Source organism: Ranitomeya variabilis, chromosome 8 (assembly GCF_051348905.1).
Source record: "Ranitomeya variabilis isolate aRanVar5 chromosome 8, aRanVar5.hap1, whole genome shotgun sequence".
Taxonomy (NCBI): domain Eukaryota; kingdom Metazoa; phylum Chordata; class Amphibia; order Anura; family Dendrobatidae; genus Ranitomeya; species Ranitomeya variabilis.
This window is the reverse complement of record NC_135239.1, coordinates 12,883,922-12,900,873: the sequence shown is the minus strand read 5'-3', so window position 1 is coordinate 12,900,873 and position 16,952 is coordinate 12,883,922. Positions and strand designations below refer to the sequence as shown.

Sequence of the window (16,952 nt, the reverse complement as noted above, 5' to 3'; positions counted from 1 at the left end):
CTGAATCTTCGTTATTTCAGCTCTGCAGACCACTATATAGTTAGGTCTAGAAAGCTTTGGCCAGTGGTTGAATCTTCGTTATTTCAGCTCTGCAGACCACTTTCTAGTTAGATTCAGAAATCTTTGGCCAGTGGCTGAATCTTCGTGATTTCAGCTCTGCAGACCACTATATAGTTAGGTCCAGAAATCTTTGGCCAGTGGCTGAATCTTCTTGATTTTAGCTCTGCAGACCACTATATAGTTAGGTCCAGAAAGCTTTGGCCAGTGGCTGAATCTTCGTGATTTCAGCTCTGCAGACCACTATATAGGTAGGTCCAGAAATCTTTGGCCAGTGGCTGAATCTTCGTGATTTCAGCTCTGCAAACCACTATTTTTTATTTAAAACGAAACACCTAAAATGCAATTGAAGTGGAGATTTTCAGGCTTAATTAAAGGGGTTGAACAAAATATCCTGGGGAACGTTTAGGAATTGCAATAATTTTTCTACAAAGCCTCTTCATTTGGTGAGGTGGTGAGTTCTTCTTCAATGGAGGTCTTCAAACAGAAGCCGGCCAGTCATCTGTCTGAAATAATTTTGTAAATCCTGCATTGGGCAGGGAGTTGGACACAATGTCTCTGGAGGACCCTTCCAACTCCATCTTTCAGGGGCTCAAAAGTAATTGGACAAATTAACTTTAGCATAAATCAGATGTTCACTTGTAATACTTTGTAGTGAATCCTTGTACACCTCAGTCCGGTACACACACAGGATTCTTCTTCTGTCACATCATCAATAATCACTACTGATTCGGTGCCATTGGAAGCCATGCATGCCCGCGTCATCACACCACCTCCACCATGTGTTACAGAGGATATGCTGTGCTTTGGATGAAGAACTGTTCCAAGCCTTCTCCAGACTTTCTTCTTCCCATCATTCTGGTACAGATTGATCTTGGTTTTGCTTTTCCAGAACTGGGCTGCTTCTTTAGATGTTCTTTAGCAAAGTCTAATATGGCCCTTGTATTTTTCAGGCTGATTAATGGTTTGATGAACCCTGTGTATTTGCTCTCATGAAGTCCTCTCTGTATGGTAAGACTTAGACACAGACACTGACTACCTGGAGAGTGCTCTTCACTTGCATTGCGGCAAAACCCCCAGATGACGTAGCATCACATGAGACCGCTACGTCATCACAGGTCATTTTCGCAATGCATTATTGGGAACGGAAGCATCGCGAGGAGCGGGAACGCTGCGAGGGACGCCGGAAGGTGAGAATATCACAATTTTTTTTTACTTTTTTTTTTTTTTTAACAATTATATGGTTCCCAGGGCCTGGAGGAGAGTCCTCCTCTCCTCCTCACTGGGTACCAACCACACATGACCCGCTTACTTCCCACATGGTAGACATAGCCCCATGCGGGAAGTAAGCGGATCAATGCATTCCTATGTGTGCAGAATCGCCGCGATTCCGCACAAAGAATTAACATGCTGCGTATTTTTCCGGAACGCGATTCCGCCGCGGAAAAAAATGCAATATGCGCACAAAAAGTGCAGATTGCATTCTAATAGGATGCTTAATGTATGCATTTTTTCGCGGTTTTATTGCATTTTTATAGCGAAAACATTTGAAAAATCCTGAACGTGTGCACACAGCCTTAGTTGGACCATCATTTATTTTTCAACAGGACAATGACCCCAAACACACCTCCAGGCTGTGTAAGGGCTATTTGACCAAGAAGGAGAGTGATGGAGTGCTACACCAGATGACCTGGCCTCCACAGTCACCAGACCTGAACCCAATCGAGATGGTTTGTGGTGAGCTGGACCGCAGAGTGAAGGCAAAAGGGCCAACAAGTGCTAAGCATCTCTGGGAACTCCTTCAAGATTGTTGGAAGACCATTCCCGGTGACTACCTCTTGAAGATCATCAAGAGCATGCCAAGAGTGTGCAAAGCAGTCATCAAAGCAAAAGGTGGCTACTTTGAAGAGCCTAGAATATAAGACATATTTTCAGTTGTTTCACACTTTTTTGTTAAGTATATAATTCCACATGTGTTAATTCATAGTTTTGATGCCTTCAGTGCGAATGTACAATTTTCATAGTCATGAAAATATAGAAAAATCTTTAAATGAGAAGGTGTGTCCAAACTTTTGGTCTGTACTGTGTATATAGCACCAACATATACTGCAGCACTTTACAACCAATGTATTGAAAGATACAGTTTTGGCTGGCTGGCTTATTTGCAGAGATAAGCCAGCCTCCTCTTATGCATAGCCAGAGCTGTGCATAGAACGACAAGGGATTGGGTTAACTGGATTTTTGCCATCCCTAATCTAGCCCAGTTTCCTTGATAGATAGACCTATGAATACACAAAGAGCGCTAATTTTCACCCCCCCACCCTGCAGATAGTCCATCCCATGCATAGACCAAGAAGGGGGCTGGCTTGGGGGGGTGTCCTATAGTGGCTGTGTGGCTGCAGATAGCAGGTGTTTCAGTTCTTGGACCTGCAGTGGTCATCACAAAGGGGTTGTCAAGATGTAAAGTCATATTACCAGCTTTTGAAAGGAAACAAGAATAGTTCAATTCACTGACAGCAAACAGAAATCATAAACAAAATTCCTTTAGGAAGAAGGACTTTCTCAAAGTCAGTCTACCTGAAGTCATTGTGGCATACAATAGTCAAGTATTTCTGCTGGGATTTGTAGTTCCCCTCTGCCAGGAATTTTCTATTTATTCCGCCGTTTCCGTGATTGGCGCAGATGAAGACACATTATTATTTTTTTTATTCCACTTCAATTTATTCCTGTTCCTGGGAAATACAATTTTAATCTATAATGCCGGCATCTGAAGATAACCAGGAGACGCAATTGAAAAATCGCCTGGAGAAAGTGGAAGCCGTCAGATAAATCATTTCTTTTAATCTGCACAGCATTGTTTAAGACGGCAGCGAAAATGGCGCGATTAAGACATCGCAAACATTAAGTTGTGAGTTGAATGAAAGAGGGACAAGAGGATCATTCACCATCAGCAGCACCACTCATGTAGCAGGTATCAGTCTTCACTGCAGTTTTAATATTGTATTCATGAATCAGGATGATCAGGATGAACATGGACTTGTAGGTCAGATAAAACTAAGTGAAGGTAAATGGAAAGATGAGCAATCATGGTGGATGATCATTTGTGAGCACTGCTGTATCAGTGGCTGCCTCGTCTTTCTGTAATAGTTTTTTAAGCTCCTTCCTGCCGTGGACAATTTATTTTTCACTCTTTTAATTTTTCATCTCTTTCTTCCAAGAATAACTTTTTTTTCATTTTCTGTCGACACAGCCGTATGAGGCTTGTTTTTTTGTAAGTTATAGCTTTGAATTACACTATTCACTCTACCAAATAATGTGCTGAAAAATGTGAAAAAAAATTCCAAGGGTGATGAAATGGTGAAAAAAAATAACTTCGCCGTTGGTTTTGAGGTTTGTTCTTACGGCGTTCATTGTGTGGTAACCATGACCTATTAATGGGATTCTCCAGGAGCGGCGCAGGAACAAAAGGAAAACAAGGTCAGATTCAGGAGAACAGCGGCATTTACTCCAGGTAAAGCCCAAATACAATTTAAAGAACATCTCCTGCTGCTGTTTTTTTGTGTCCCTTCAATCGTCCAGATTTTACTTCCTCGCACATTTTTCTAAAATGCAATTTGGATGGAGAAGTAGACGCGAGGTCGTAGCGCGTTCCGTTATTGGCAGGGTGGAGACTACATTTAGGAAAATATCGCCAGTAAATAAAATACACAAATGAAGCGTCGGTCATCCCTGCAAATACTGCGCCTAATAGAGTCTGGAATTAATTTGTAACCGTGCGCACTAAATCTTCATGCGGCGACTGACAGATGAAGCACCAGGGATTTCACTACACATTACAGTACGCTTTTCGATACCCAGTCTGCCAGAACGGCTTTAACCAAGTCATCTTTTCCCTTTAATGTGGAGACGCTGTAAGATTCGACTGTAAGGGCCGGCGCTTACTTTCCAGGTTCAGCTACTTTCTAATTACTCATACATATAAAATACATGAAATATTGGGGATAACGTTGTAGTCATATATATATATAGAAAATAAATATTTAAATCCAGAATTCCAAGAATTTTTTATGCTCTTCACTGGTGTACAGTAATCATCTCCAAAATGGAAAAAGCCTCTGTTTTAATGCCATTGGGAACCAACCACTGTGCTTGCAAAGCCCTGGTCCATGGGATAGTACTACGGAAAGACCGACACTGTTGACAGGTTTGTAAGTGCAGAGGCATTATGAAGGTCCTAGGCCAGGACCTGTGCAAAGCTAGGTGACCCCTCCTATAAAACAAAAAGTAATGCCAGCGCCCAGGGAAAGGCAAGTATTTATTGTCCCCTAACACATGGACCAATTTTTCTATTGTATTTAGTGTGTTTTTTTATGCAAATATTTTATTTCCTTAGTCCGATTCCTAGCCTTAACCTTTGTCCTAACTAAGGTTGGAAAAAGTGTATAAAACTTAAAATTGATTATATTTTAATATAGCAGTGCACATGATTCAATGCTGACTTGCTCAGCCTCTGTCATATTGGTCTATGTCTATGCAGAGCGCAGCAGTCGCAATGAGTTTGTCATCAGGTGTTGTGCTCTGTATAGACAGTGTAACCCCTCATGTCAAGAGTCACGTCTCACAGACAATCCGGGAGTAGGGATAGTCAAGGAGTTCGAGGTCAATAGCCAGGAGGGTATGTCATAATTAGAGGGAAGAGACAGGCGTAGTCTAGTAAAGGTCCGAGATCAAAATACTGGAAGGATAGCGGATCAGAGCAAAAGGATTAGACAAATCATCAGAACAAGGTCAGGCAGCGATAGATCAATAAGCCGGACAGTAGATACAGGGAAAGCAAACCAAACAGAGCTTAAGCTATGGCTGCCAGATTGTAAGGGAGTGCCAGCTCAGTTAAGTAGATGAGCAATCAAGGGAACAGGGAGCATCTGGCAAGAGCTCAGCACCTTCCAGACTCAGATTGGACAGCCGAGCTGTTAATGAAAATACTGACAGCTCAGCAGACCCCTGCACCAGACTGGACAATTGAGCTATCAATCATTACACAGACACACCACAGGGTAGAAACTTTTCAAGCAGCAACTGAGATTACACAGGTCACCTTATTATGCTACTTTCCTGCACCATATAGTGGAGTGGAGATTCCCCAGCGCAAGTTCTGCTGGGTCATTTGACAGTGGAGGCTCAGAATTTTTCCCCACCGCCACCATTGAATTTGGTGCCTGGGGCCCTTGTGGTTTCCCAAACTCTTGACCACTAGGCTGCCATAAGTGGTTGTCACCCTCTACTGATTATTTAGGTTTTTTTCAGTGTTTGGCATCCATCTGCTATCAGGTTTTTTTTTGCAGAAGCAGATGGTTCGCTCAAAAGGAATGGCAGCATGTCCTACATTAGTCCGTTTTATCTACCAAACGTGACTGGGTCAGTGAAAAGATAAAGGACAAGCACATGTAGGGCATCCATATTCTGACCGTATTTCACTAAGCAGTTTCCTGCAGTTTTTTTCCGTATGTGTAAAAAGAAGGGTTGATACATATACAGAAATGGATGAGATCAGACCATCTCAGTTAGCTCTAATTCATATGTATATAAGGCTTAATTGAGACGTCAGTTTTTCACATACACGTTCTATTTGTGTTTTTGTTCTGGATAGAATACATACCCATTGTAGTCTATGGGGCTGTTCAGATGTTAGGCTACGTCTCCACAGTCAGTAATCGGCAGCGCTTTGGACACAGCACATGTCCACTCTGTCCAAAGAGCTGCCAGCTTTTGAACGCAGGTGATTCCGCATGTGTTCATTGAACCATGTGGAATCATCGCGCCCAATACATTGCACTGGTGATCTTTATCTTGCGGACATTGAGCATCTCCGCAAGATAAATAGACATGCTGTGGTCTGGAAAGACGCGCCACATGTCCATCTCCGCAGGGAAGCCGTGGATGCCGGTGCACGCATAGTGGAGATGGGATTTCTTGAAATCCCATCCACTATGTTCCAACATCTGGACGCTGCAGGTTGGACACTGCAGATGTTCGTAGCGTTCAACACGCAGCGTTTACTGACTGTGAGAACTGTGAGAACATACCCTCACTGTTTTATTGCAGATATTGGAAGGTTTGGCGCGCACTTGGTCATTGTGCAAGTTTTATTGCAGCCCGAGTGTCCCCAAAAATACATTTTTGTACATTTTTAACTCAAGTCATGGATCTAACTCACTTATTCAGATCAACGGGTTTTTTGGAGGAAAAAAAAAAAAAAAAACTGACAGCCACACGGAGTAAAAATTTGTTGAAGATCGTATCCGGCACTGTGATGAAACAGGCCCCCTTTATTTTATTGTGTGCAAGTTAAAATGGACGTTTGGATGATACCCAAGTTAACTTTCTAGGGCTTCCTTACATTTTTGTGGCCTGTAAGAAAGACCATGAATTTCATCAAGATATTTGTTGTAATTTTTTATATAGTTATGTTTATATGCCTTTTTAAATTCTCTTTGAGAAGCCTATGGGAAAACACATGAAAAAACTGCAACCAAGAAAAAATATACCGTAAATTGTGACTATGTTAACACTGAGTTTTTTTGTGGATTTTTTTGGAGCAGACCTGCTCCAAAATTCTCTTCTAAAAATTATTCAGAAATGCTTAGAAAACTCTACCGGTTCATTTATATGGAAAAACCACTTTAGGGTATGTGTCCACGTTCAGGATTGCATCAGGATTTGGACAGGATTTTCCATCAGTATTTGTAAGCCAAAACTATGAGCAAAACACGCAGGTACACCGCAGGTGACCTGCCAGTGACCTCAGGTGCAGTTTTGGTCAGGATTTTACCTGCATAAAATCCTGACCAAATCCTGAAGCAAAACTGAACGTGGAAACATACCCTTACTGTTCATAGGAGGATTTTTTGTCTCAGTTTTATTTTACATGAAAAGATTTTGAAGAATGACTGGTGGAAAAAAGAAAGTGCATGTCACTGTCACTTTGAAGCAAACCCTGATGGAATGTGCTCCAAACTAAGCACAGTCGAATCAAAAGGTTGCAAAGAACACTTCAGAAAATGAGGCTATGTGCACACAGAGTATCTTGTGGCATTCAAAAATCACAAGTTTTTTTTACAAAATTGCTCTGTTTGGGAAGAGTTTTTGGAAAAAAAATTCTATTTCAAAGGTGGTTATAAAAGATTTTTGGAAAACTTTTGTCCCTGAAGCATTTTTTTGCAGTCTCTTGATTTGGTAGTGCCTAGTTTTTTGAGCATTCCATCAGAATCCATTTCTAAGAATTAATGTTCTTTTTTTCAACTTTTTAAGGGCTGTCCCACACGTCCAGATAATTCCGGTACCGGAATAAATCGGTACCGGAGTTATCCGTGTCCGTGTGCCTGGGAACTCACGGAGGCCATACGTGCGGCACACGTGTGCCGCCCGTATGGCGAGTGGGTACCACACGGAGCGTGTGGTACCCACTCTGCATGGTGCTGAAGCTGCGATTCATATCTTCCCTGCAGCAGCGTTTGCTGCAGAGAAAATATGAAGAATAGTGTTTAAAATAAAGATCCATGTGTCCAAACCTGTGCGCCCCCCCCCCCCCCCCCCCCCCGCTGGTCAGATCATTTACAGTCATGAATATGTGGCTCCACCTCCCATAGGGGCGGAGCCGACTATTCATGATTGTAAATGATCGGCCCCACGTGACCGCATACAGTAGGAGGCGCGGCCAGACCAGGAAGGAGCGAGGGACCCGGGTAAGTATTTTCTGACCAGCGGGGGGGGGCGCACAGGGGGTGGGGGGGCGGCGGACACCTAAATCTTTATTTTTAACACTATTCTTCATATTTTCTCTACAGCAAACGCTGCTGCAGGGAACATATGAATCGCGGCTTCAGCACCATGTGGGGGGGACAGCGCTTACTGTAGCGCTGTCTCCTGCACGCACACGGACCCCAGACGGAGAATGTCCGTGTGAGGTCCATGTTTTACACGGACCCATTGACTCTATTGGGTCCGTGTAAAACGTGCGCTCCCACGAACACTGACATGTCTCCGTGTTTGGCACACGGAGACACGGTCCGCAAAAAATCAATGACATCTGAACAGATGCATTGATTTTTATGGGTCTACGTGTGTCAGTGTCTCCGGTACGTGAGGAAACTGTCACCTCATGTACCGGAATCACTGACGTGTGAAACCGGCCTAAAGCAGTTTTTGTAGATGATTTTGAAACAGATCCACTAAAACAAAACCTCAAAAACTCAGTGTGAACATAGCCTAAAAGTAAAGAAAAACTGCAAAAAAAATCTGTCCACTGTTTGTGCAGCATTTTTGCATAAAAACAATGCAATAAGTTATATTTAGCTTAAAAAAAGCACTACATAAAAAGTACGAATATGTAGGATATGCTATGGCTTGCATGCATGCTCATAAGAGCTAGGAGATATTTTTTATCTGTTCCCGTTGCCATTCCTGATAATGACCAGTGGTTGTCTTCTTTTTATGTGTGTTTTAGAACGTGCCTTCACCCTTCCCTGAAGATGTTAGTGAAGTGCATGACTTGGAGGAGCTGTTGTGGAGTGCTGGGTTGCTGATGTGGAGCATCATCTTGCTGGTTTGGAGTGCGATTTTGTTGGTGTGGCGTGCCGGACTCTTGTTATGGACGGCCGGTCTTCTCATGTGGACGGCCGGCATGTTGGCTTGGAGTGCTGGAGTTCTGTTATGGACGGCCGGATTGTTGATATGGAGAGTCACCTTGCTAGTGTGGAGGATCGGACTTCTCATTAGCAGCGCCGGATTGTTGTTGTGGAGAGCAGGACTGCTTTTTTGGAGAGCGGGACTGGTGGTTTGGAGAGTCGGAGTGCTGGTGTGGAAAGTTTCCCTCTTACTATGGAGGGCCGGAGTGTTTATATGGAGAACGGGATATCTAGTATGAAGACGTTTTTTTTGTTCTTTTTATGAGACTTTTGAAGTTCTCCAGACTTTATGGCTGATCAAAGAAATCGGAAGTTAATGGGAAGAGAACAGACGAGACCTGAGAAAAATTCTGCGGATGATATAAAATGTTTAGCGCCATATACCAGATGCGTGTGCGCTTTATCGCCAGTTATTGAAACCATTCCGACTTGAGAAGTCTTCTGACAGCTCGGTTCCTTCCCGTGACACATTACCCTTTCGCTCGTCTATTACCGGCTGTTCTTTGCTAATTGCTTTTCTTCTGTCAGGAGTCTTACTGCCTGGTAAAACCGCCATTCCAAACAAGCTTTATTTTTATTTTACTAATGAACTTTGGAAACATTGGCTTTCGCTGCTAATTAAACAAAATTACCGCGTCTCTCGGAGACCGGGAAGTGCGCACACAGCCCATTTAGTAATTAATGTGACGGGACTATTTTTTTTTTTAAGAGATCCGGGAAGATTTTCGGGTCAGGTGGGTGACAGTAATACTGGGATATTATGTTTTATCGAACGTTAAATTTGGCAAATTACAGACAATTAAGCAACGAGATGGAGATATTATTACATTAATAAATGCGCTTCAGATATAGATCATCTGAGGAGAGATAAAACGGGAATGTAATTGTCTCCTACCAGTGACATCTCATAATGGCCCATGTTTACTTTGACTAAAAAAATTGCACCAGAAATTTGCACTATTTTCCCCTAATAAATTTAATCCAAGCTCTATCTCCTCAGAGGTGATACTTTTTACATGTGTTTAGAAAATATTTCTCTCAAAATTGTATATTCTCATCAATAAATCTGGCTCAATTTATCCGTCAGAAACATACAGGCCTCGTTGTCCCTAGCAACCAATCAGAGCTCAGCTTTCATTTCTTGAGGAGCTCTGAGAAGATGAAAGCTAAACTGTGATTGGTTGCTATGGGCAACGAGGCCTATTGCAATTTGTTTCCAAACTTGAGGCAAGTAAAAAATGGATGAAACTCATAGCAAAAAGTGAGAATTCAGATCTCATTTGTCAGGGGACTTTGAGAGAAGGAAAGGGTTTATTTGCTCGGTAGCTATACGAAATGTGTAGATTTGTTAAATACAACTTGAGATCCCCCTTGAAGGGATTGTCCGGGACTACAGTATAGGTCATTAATATGTGATCAGTGGGGATCTGACACAAGGAACACCCAGCCGATGAGCTGATAAGTGCTTTGACAGCAGCCGGATGTAAGCAATGTATAGAGAGGAACACCGCAGCTGCGTACATTGTTTAGTGGTACGTTATTACGTTGTTTAGTGGTTCTGCTCCTTATTTCCAGTAGTCAACAACAGTGGCCACGAATCAATGTAAGGAGCTGCAGGGTTCCCCTTCGTACATTGCTTACATCCCTCCGCTGCAAGAACAGACATCCAGAGTTATCTCTGATCCATCCCACTGCAATGGAGCGCATCAGAGATGACTCTTATCCCGGCTCTTTACCCGTTTAGATGTTGCTTTCTATAGCAACTGAGATATTTGAGCGGTAAGAACGCGGACGGTGGCTTCCTCCATCACCCGAGGGTTGTTAATAGCACCATGGAATCAATGGTGCAATATAAATAAATATTAATAATAATAATAATAATAATAATAATAATAGGTTTCCATGGCAGATGGAGGCCTAATGAAGACCTTGAGTTGTTATATCAGTAATCAAAATTTTGCGGAACTCTGAAAAATGTGAAAAAATATAATAAAAAAAAAATCTTTGCCGACACCCTCCCTCTAAAAAACGTAGTTGAACTCCCATAATGCACTGCACTTTCGACTACTCTTTTCTATGCGAAGCATCCAGCTAAATAAACCCATATACAATGCACTTGACTTTTTTAACTTGGGCACGTAAAATAACGTCCGTCGCAGATATAAGTCGGGACACAAGGCCCTAAGGCTGCTCTCAGATATACTTCTAGCAAGCGTGGTGCGGCTGCAAAACCTTCCCCCCTTACACCTCAGCAGACATGGACTTAGATCATCATAGGTTGTTAAGGCATGCTGGGAGTTGTAGTTTTTGGGAGTTTTTGAGCTACAAAGTGGAAATTGTTAATTGTACAGTGTAACTGCATGCAAACTGTAATGTATCTTGGGATTATAGTATTACGGATGCTTAGCGATAATTGGCGCAGCCATATTGTGAGCTGCCGTCTGATGATGTGCCTCATACCTCAAGGAAATATACGCCTCTGCCTGACATGAATGTGCTAGCGTCAAGGCATGGAAAGGAAGCAGCGTCATGACCACACGGCTAGGTGGAGTATCCCTTTAAAGTGAGACTCTGCCTCTAGACATTATCTGTAATTCTTTTATAGTAATCACCAGAGCAAAGTGTACAGCAGAAACACCGTGAGATCATTTGGTCAATACTCTTCTTAAAGGGATTGCCCACAATGGAGCCCTGAATTTCTACCTGTTAGAACGTTCATTTGGTTAAAGGGCGCTCACAAGATGTTTTACTATTGCGAGATTAGTGATCAGCTGTAATGTATGGTCGAACCCTGCAGCAAGTGTATTTTTTTTCTACAGCACTCCTACAGGTCAAATTAAGTATTACACTGTCTGTGTAATACATGAACATGACAGGTCCTCCTTTAGCTGCTCCTATCATTGTGGGACCTGAATGATGGGTATTGACCCTCATTGAGTACTTCTTAGTAAGGTATCTGAAACTTAGGAAGGGGGTGTTTTTAATAATAATAATAATAATAATAATAATAATAATGATTTTTATTTCTATAGCACCAACATAGTCCACAGCACTTTACAATTCAGAAGTTTTTAACATTCTTCTGTCTAAATGCAAAATACTTGGATTTCCTGTGCCTCAGTCTAGGACTTCTTGCAGCTTCAACTGTAAAAAAGTATTAGGCCTGTTTGATGCTCTAGGATTGTTCCCGTTCACTGACAGCAAGCAGAGAATAATTATAACGAGCAACTTGCTCCTTACCAGAGCTTTACTTTCAAGGACAGGTTCTGTCATTTACTAGATGTGGAAATGTTGCATTGGCGCAGATACTGTGACCGCATGTACTGTATGTGTTAGATGAATGCTTGTAAACTAAAAAATTGCACTGTGATAAAAAATAATAATAAAATGTTAAACTATGACTTCTTTCATTTCTGTAACCTACAATAAAATTCCTTACAGCAAGCAGAGATCTTACAAATGATGAAAAATGGAAACACAGCATATATTAGTAAGGGAAGAGTCAGACAACCGTGTGAGTTGGACGAGGATCGCATCGCAGTGCACGGACTGGCAGTCAGCTCTCCTGACCGAGTGTGACAGCTACATAGAAAGACATGCTGTCACGCTCGGGTCGGGAGAGCTGCTGGCCAGTCCAATCATTGCGTTGCCAACCTCATCCAGATTATACGGCAGTCTGACTCTTCCCTAAAGTTTATAACGGTTTATTATACAGTGGTTAAAGGGGTGGTTCAGGACTGATCGCCACTAGTGATGAGCGAGTATACTCGTTGCTCGGATGGTCTCCGAATATTTGTTAGTGTTCGGAGATTCAGTTTTCATCGTGGCAGCTGAATGATTTACAGCTACTAGCCAGCCTAAGTACATGTGGAGGTTGCCTGGTTGCTAGGGAATCCCCACATGTAATCAAGCTATCTAGTAGCTGTAAATCATTCAGCTGATGCGATGAAAACTAAATCTCCGAGCAGTCATAAATACTCTGAGACAACCAGAAAAACCCGAGCAAAGAGTATACTCGCTTATCACTAATCGCCACTGATCAGCTGTTTGCAGCGGCAGGATATACACAGTGTAGAGAGCCAGGACAATACCGCACCGTACACCGTCTAGTGGCCATTCCTGATACTGCAGCTCAGATTACATTTTTCAATAGCAGCTGAGCTGCAGTACTTAGAACGGCCACAAATCAGTGAACGGAGCTGTGCTGTCCCAACTCCATACACTTTGCACTTTCAACCTCTATGGAACCTGGAATCAGTTGATCGGTGCGGTTGCCCAGTGTTGCGAATACCCATCAATATGGTATCGATGGCCCAAGGATAGGCCATAAATGTATAAGTCGTGGACAATCCTTTTAAGCTTTGATCACAAAAGGATCAAAGCTTAAACGGGGGAGAGGCCGCATGCACATGGCCGTATAATGGCGCCAAGGTGAGTTTTAATTTGTGGTGCTATACAGTACTCCCTCATGTCTCTGATTTCATAAAGCAGCATATAGAGTCCTAATGACTCTGTAGTATGATGCCATATTACGGAGGCATTTTCACCAAAAGGCATTGTTTAATGGTAGAGTGCATGCTTTGCACCATATGGCAGCATACAGTTTCCTTGTGGCCCCGCTGTGTTTCATCTGATAACATATTTCAAAGTTATTTTCTCCAAAAGGCATTGTTTCTGTGGTTTTGTGTGGTGCCCCATATGGCAGCATATGATTACCTTATTGTTCTGCTATATTTTATCGGATTCCATATTTCAGAGGTGTTCTCTCCTAAGGGCATTCTGTTGTGGTAACGTGTGTTGCACCACATGGCAGCATTCAGTGTTCCTGTGCCATTGCAGTGCAAAGCCATAGAGACTCTGTACCGCCATACAAAAAAACCCATAAAATAACTTGCACAATATGATATCATGATGATGTGTTTGGAAACTTGGCTCTGCTACATCCATGTACACATGAGCATCAGATAAAGGGTAAGTTCACACAGGGCGTTTTTGCTGCGTTTGTTAATGCAAATTTTCAGCTGCTTTTTACAGTACCAGCAAAGCCTATAAGATTTCAGAAATCTCGGCACACACATTGGTTTTTTGTGTGATCAGTATTTTGTGCTTTGCTGCGTTTTTTGGACATAGAGCATGTCACTTCTTTCAGCGTTTTTGCTGCGTTTTGTCTCCCATTGACTTGAATGGGTGTTGAAAAAAACGCAACAAAAACACAGGTATCATTATTTGCTGCGTTTTTGCTGCTGAAAAAAGAGAAGAAAAAAAAACGCATAAAAAAAGCTCACCAAATACGCAACCAAAAACGCACCTAAACCTGCATTTTTGACGCAGCTTCTTTCCTGCCAAGAAGATCAGGTTTTGCTGCAGAAAAAAAGCAGCAAAAACGCCCTGTGTGAACTTACCCAAAGGCTGTTCAGATGGTGCAGTGCCTTCCTCTGTGATCTCCAGTCTGGGACTTTTCCCTTTGTACACGCAAATGTGGCTGATGTCACGGCGCAGTGGCGGTCGGGGACATGCATATGTAGAGCGGCTCCCCTGTGTACCGGGTAATTTGTGTGACTCACAACATCCAGTAATGTCTAGCAGCAAATTGGAGCTCGCACGCACAGCGTTCCTCACATCACTTACTGGAAAGGTCACCTGTGGATTGCAATTATTAACCACTGACAGCGAGGCGGATATAAAAGCTCGGATCTCCGCCAGGATCAGGAAAACTCTTCCAGTGTGTGTGACGTGTTACCTGGTTGGAGATTTACCGTACAGGAGACTACAGTGACAATCCCTTTAATAAGAATAGCATTGTGACAGAAACCGTTTTAAGGCTATGTTCACACGTATTTTTGCCGTGTGCTTTTTTTTTTTCTTGCATGCTGATAAAGTTTATTGCCCCCCTAAAAAAAAAAATAATTGTGCAACTTCCTGAGTTTTCTGCAACAAAAATGCAGCAAAACCTGATACCATCGTTTTTTTTTTTGGTGCTTTTTTTGCACTTATTGCATTCTATGGGTGAAAGTAGTGACATGCTGCAGTGTTCAAAAACGCAGCAGTTTTGCAATTCAAAAGAATCATATTTTTCAGTGGGTTTACACACACAGGAATATTATAACCAAAATATATGTATACACTATTGTTTTCTTTTTAATAAATTGGTCTCTTGTTGCTAAAGTTAGGACAAAGGAGGAATCCGCATTAATAAAATCCAATTTTTGAAAAAAAAGAATGTTCATGCCGTTAGCGCTTAGAAAGTTCGACATAAGTACGTAAACACAGGATTTTCAAATAAATAATAAGTCCCTACATCATTGTTCTTTTTCTAATTCAGTCAGGTAAAAGAACGATGTGTGTGCATGAGATTTCTGAAATCGCACTGCTTTTGCTGGTACTGTAAAACGCAGCTTAAAAATTGTATTAAAAAAAACGCAGCAAAAAAGCAATGTGTGAACACAGCCTTAGTGAGAAGAGGGCCCAAGACCGACTCCAGACTGATTTTATACGCACAAGAGACAGAAATGCAGCGTTTTACAGTAGCAGCACAGCGGATGGGATTGATAACCTCGTGTCCACTGGGCTTCTTTTTTACGCTGCATAAACTGACATGCGCTGCGTTTTTCCAATCGGCAGCATGTCAGCTTCTCTTGTGGGTACGCAGAGTTTTCTGTGTGAAATTTACCCATAGACTTGCATCAGGTGCCGAAATTCTGCAATGTCAAAAACTTAACAAGCCCTGATCGTGGGAACATGGCCGTAGGCCGGAGTCAGTATAGCATCCGACGTGCTGTGGGAGCCGAGTGTCAGCGCTCCCATCCTCTCGTATCGGAGCACAGCTGCGGGGGAGACGGAGAAATTAATTTCTCCATTGCCGGCTTCCGCCGGAATCGCACTTTGCTGCCAAACTACCAGAAAAAAAACACAAACGGACACTTTTTTTTTTTATTGTGGTTACTTGGTTGATTTTAGCAGGGGTATGCTTTCCCTCAGAATTTTTAAGGCTTTCTTTTTGGCATCAAATCTGACAAAACTTGGGACTCCACAATGAAGGCTGTGAATGTGCCATGTACTCGGCCCTCATCAACACAATGGTGGCAGAACCATAAACTAGGCCAAAGGGGAAGGGTGAAGCACAAGCCCATAGCAACCAATCAGATTGCAGCTCACATGTTGCAGAGGCCCTTTGAAAAATGAAGCAAGCCTCCTGATTGGTTGCTATGGGAAACTGCTCTGTGCTAATCTTGATAAATTAAAAAAAAGGGGGGCTGTCAAGTTACAAATCCAAACTCTATCTAAATGTCTGATTCTTCTAAAATGTTGGAAATGGATTTTGATGTTTAGGCCTTTAATCTTCCATTCCTGCACTGATTTCCTGACTATAAGTCGCCGGATTATTGGCATGTTTCCAGCCTCTCGCATAGTTTGCAGTGTTGCTCTCCGGTTAGGGTTAATCGCGTGCCTTTTCAGCGTCCTTGCTCGACAGTCACTTTTTTTCTAGCCTGCTGTGAATTTGTGACGGCGCGGAGCTTGTCGCCGAGGGGTGAGAACACGAGGCGGCTTATCCCATGTTGTATTTTCTCACAAACATGTGTGTAATCCCACAGAACGTCGCTGCTAATTGATTTGTCTCGTGCAGCCATTTATAATTAGTCGTTGGTGACTGTCAGCGCGGCGCGGCGCGGAGCTGGAGACCGGCGGGTTCATACTGGGATAACACGTGACAGCATTAAAACTACAAAGTCCCCGGTTTCCCTGAGACGCGATTTTTGTGAATAATTTGCATTTGTATTGTGCGGTTTGGGGATAATTTGGAAATGTTCAGTGACTCCGTCTGCGGCGCGGCTCAGCAGCTCGGGCCTTTTGTACAGAAATCACATTATCGTATTTGCTTCCAGCGAAAATATACTCGCGACATTGTTTAAATTGACTCTTTTGGCACTTTTTTTTTTTTTTTCTTTTATAAAATAATGATTTTTCGCGCTCAGCATGTAAACTGCACGGAAAATTTACACCTTATGAGGAAATGAAGGCCGCACAAAATTTAATGGAAACGCTGAGATCCTTATGGTTTTCTTTTCAAAGTCAATCTCTCTTTTTTTTTTTTTTTTAAAGGGGACATGTCTCCAAAAAATTCTGTTTAACATAAGTCTAAATTTGAGCAGGCCGTGCTTGTAATGAATGGCTTCCCATAGTGATCTTTATGATAATGGAGGGGCGAGG

At 42.4% G+C, this 16,952-nt stretch overlaps 1 protein-coding gene across 5 annotated transcripts in view; it reads left to right on the top strand.

The window, feature by feature from the left end:
• Window positions 1-16,952, top strand: part of ST6GALNAC3 (ST6 N-acetylgalactosaminide alpha-2,6-sialyltransferase 3) — a 207,845-nt gene that overhangs the window by 54,999 nt on the left and 135,894 nt on the right. For 3 of the 5 annotated variants that reach the window (XM_077278092.1, XM_077278089.1, XM_077278088.1), the window contains exon 1: window positions 12,942-13,175. The exons of the other annotated variants lie outside the window; for them this stretch is intronic. The gene's annotated coding sequence lies outside the window, so the exon portion shown is untranslated. Of the gene's footprint in view, window positions 1-12,941; window positions 13,176-16,952 lie in introns of those variants that run through there. 5 annotated transcript variants of the gene reach the window in all.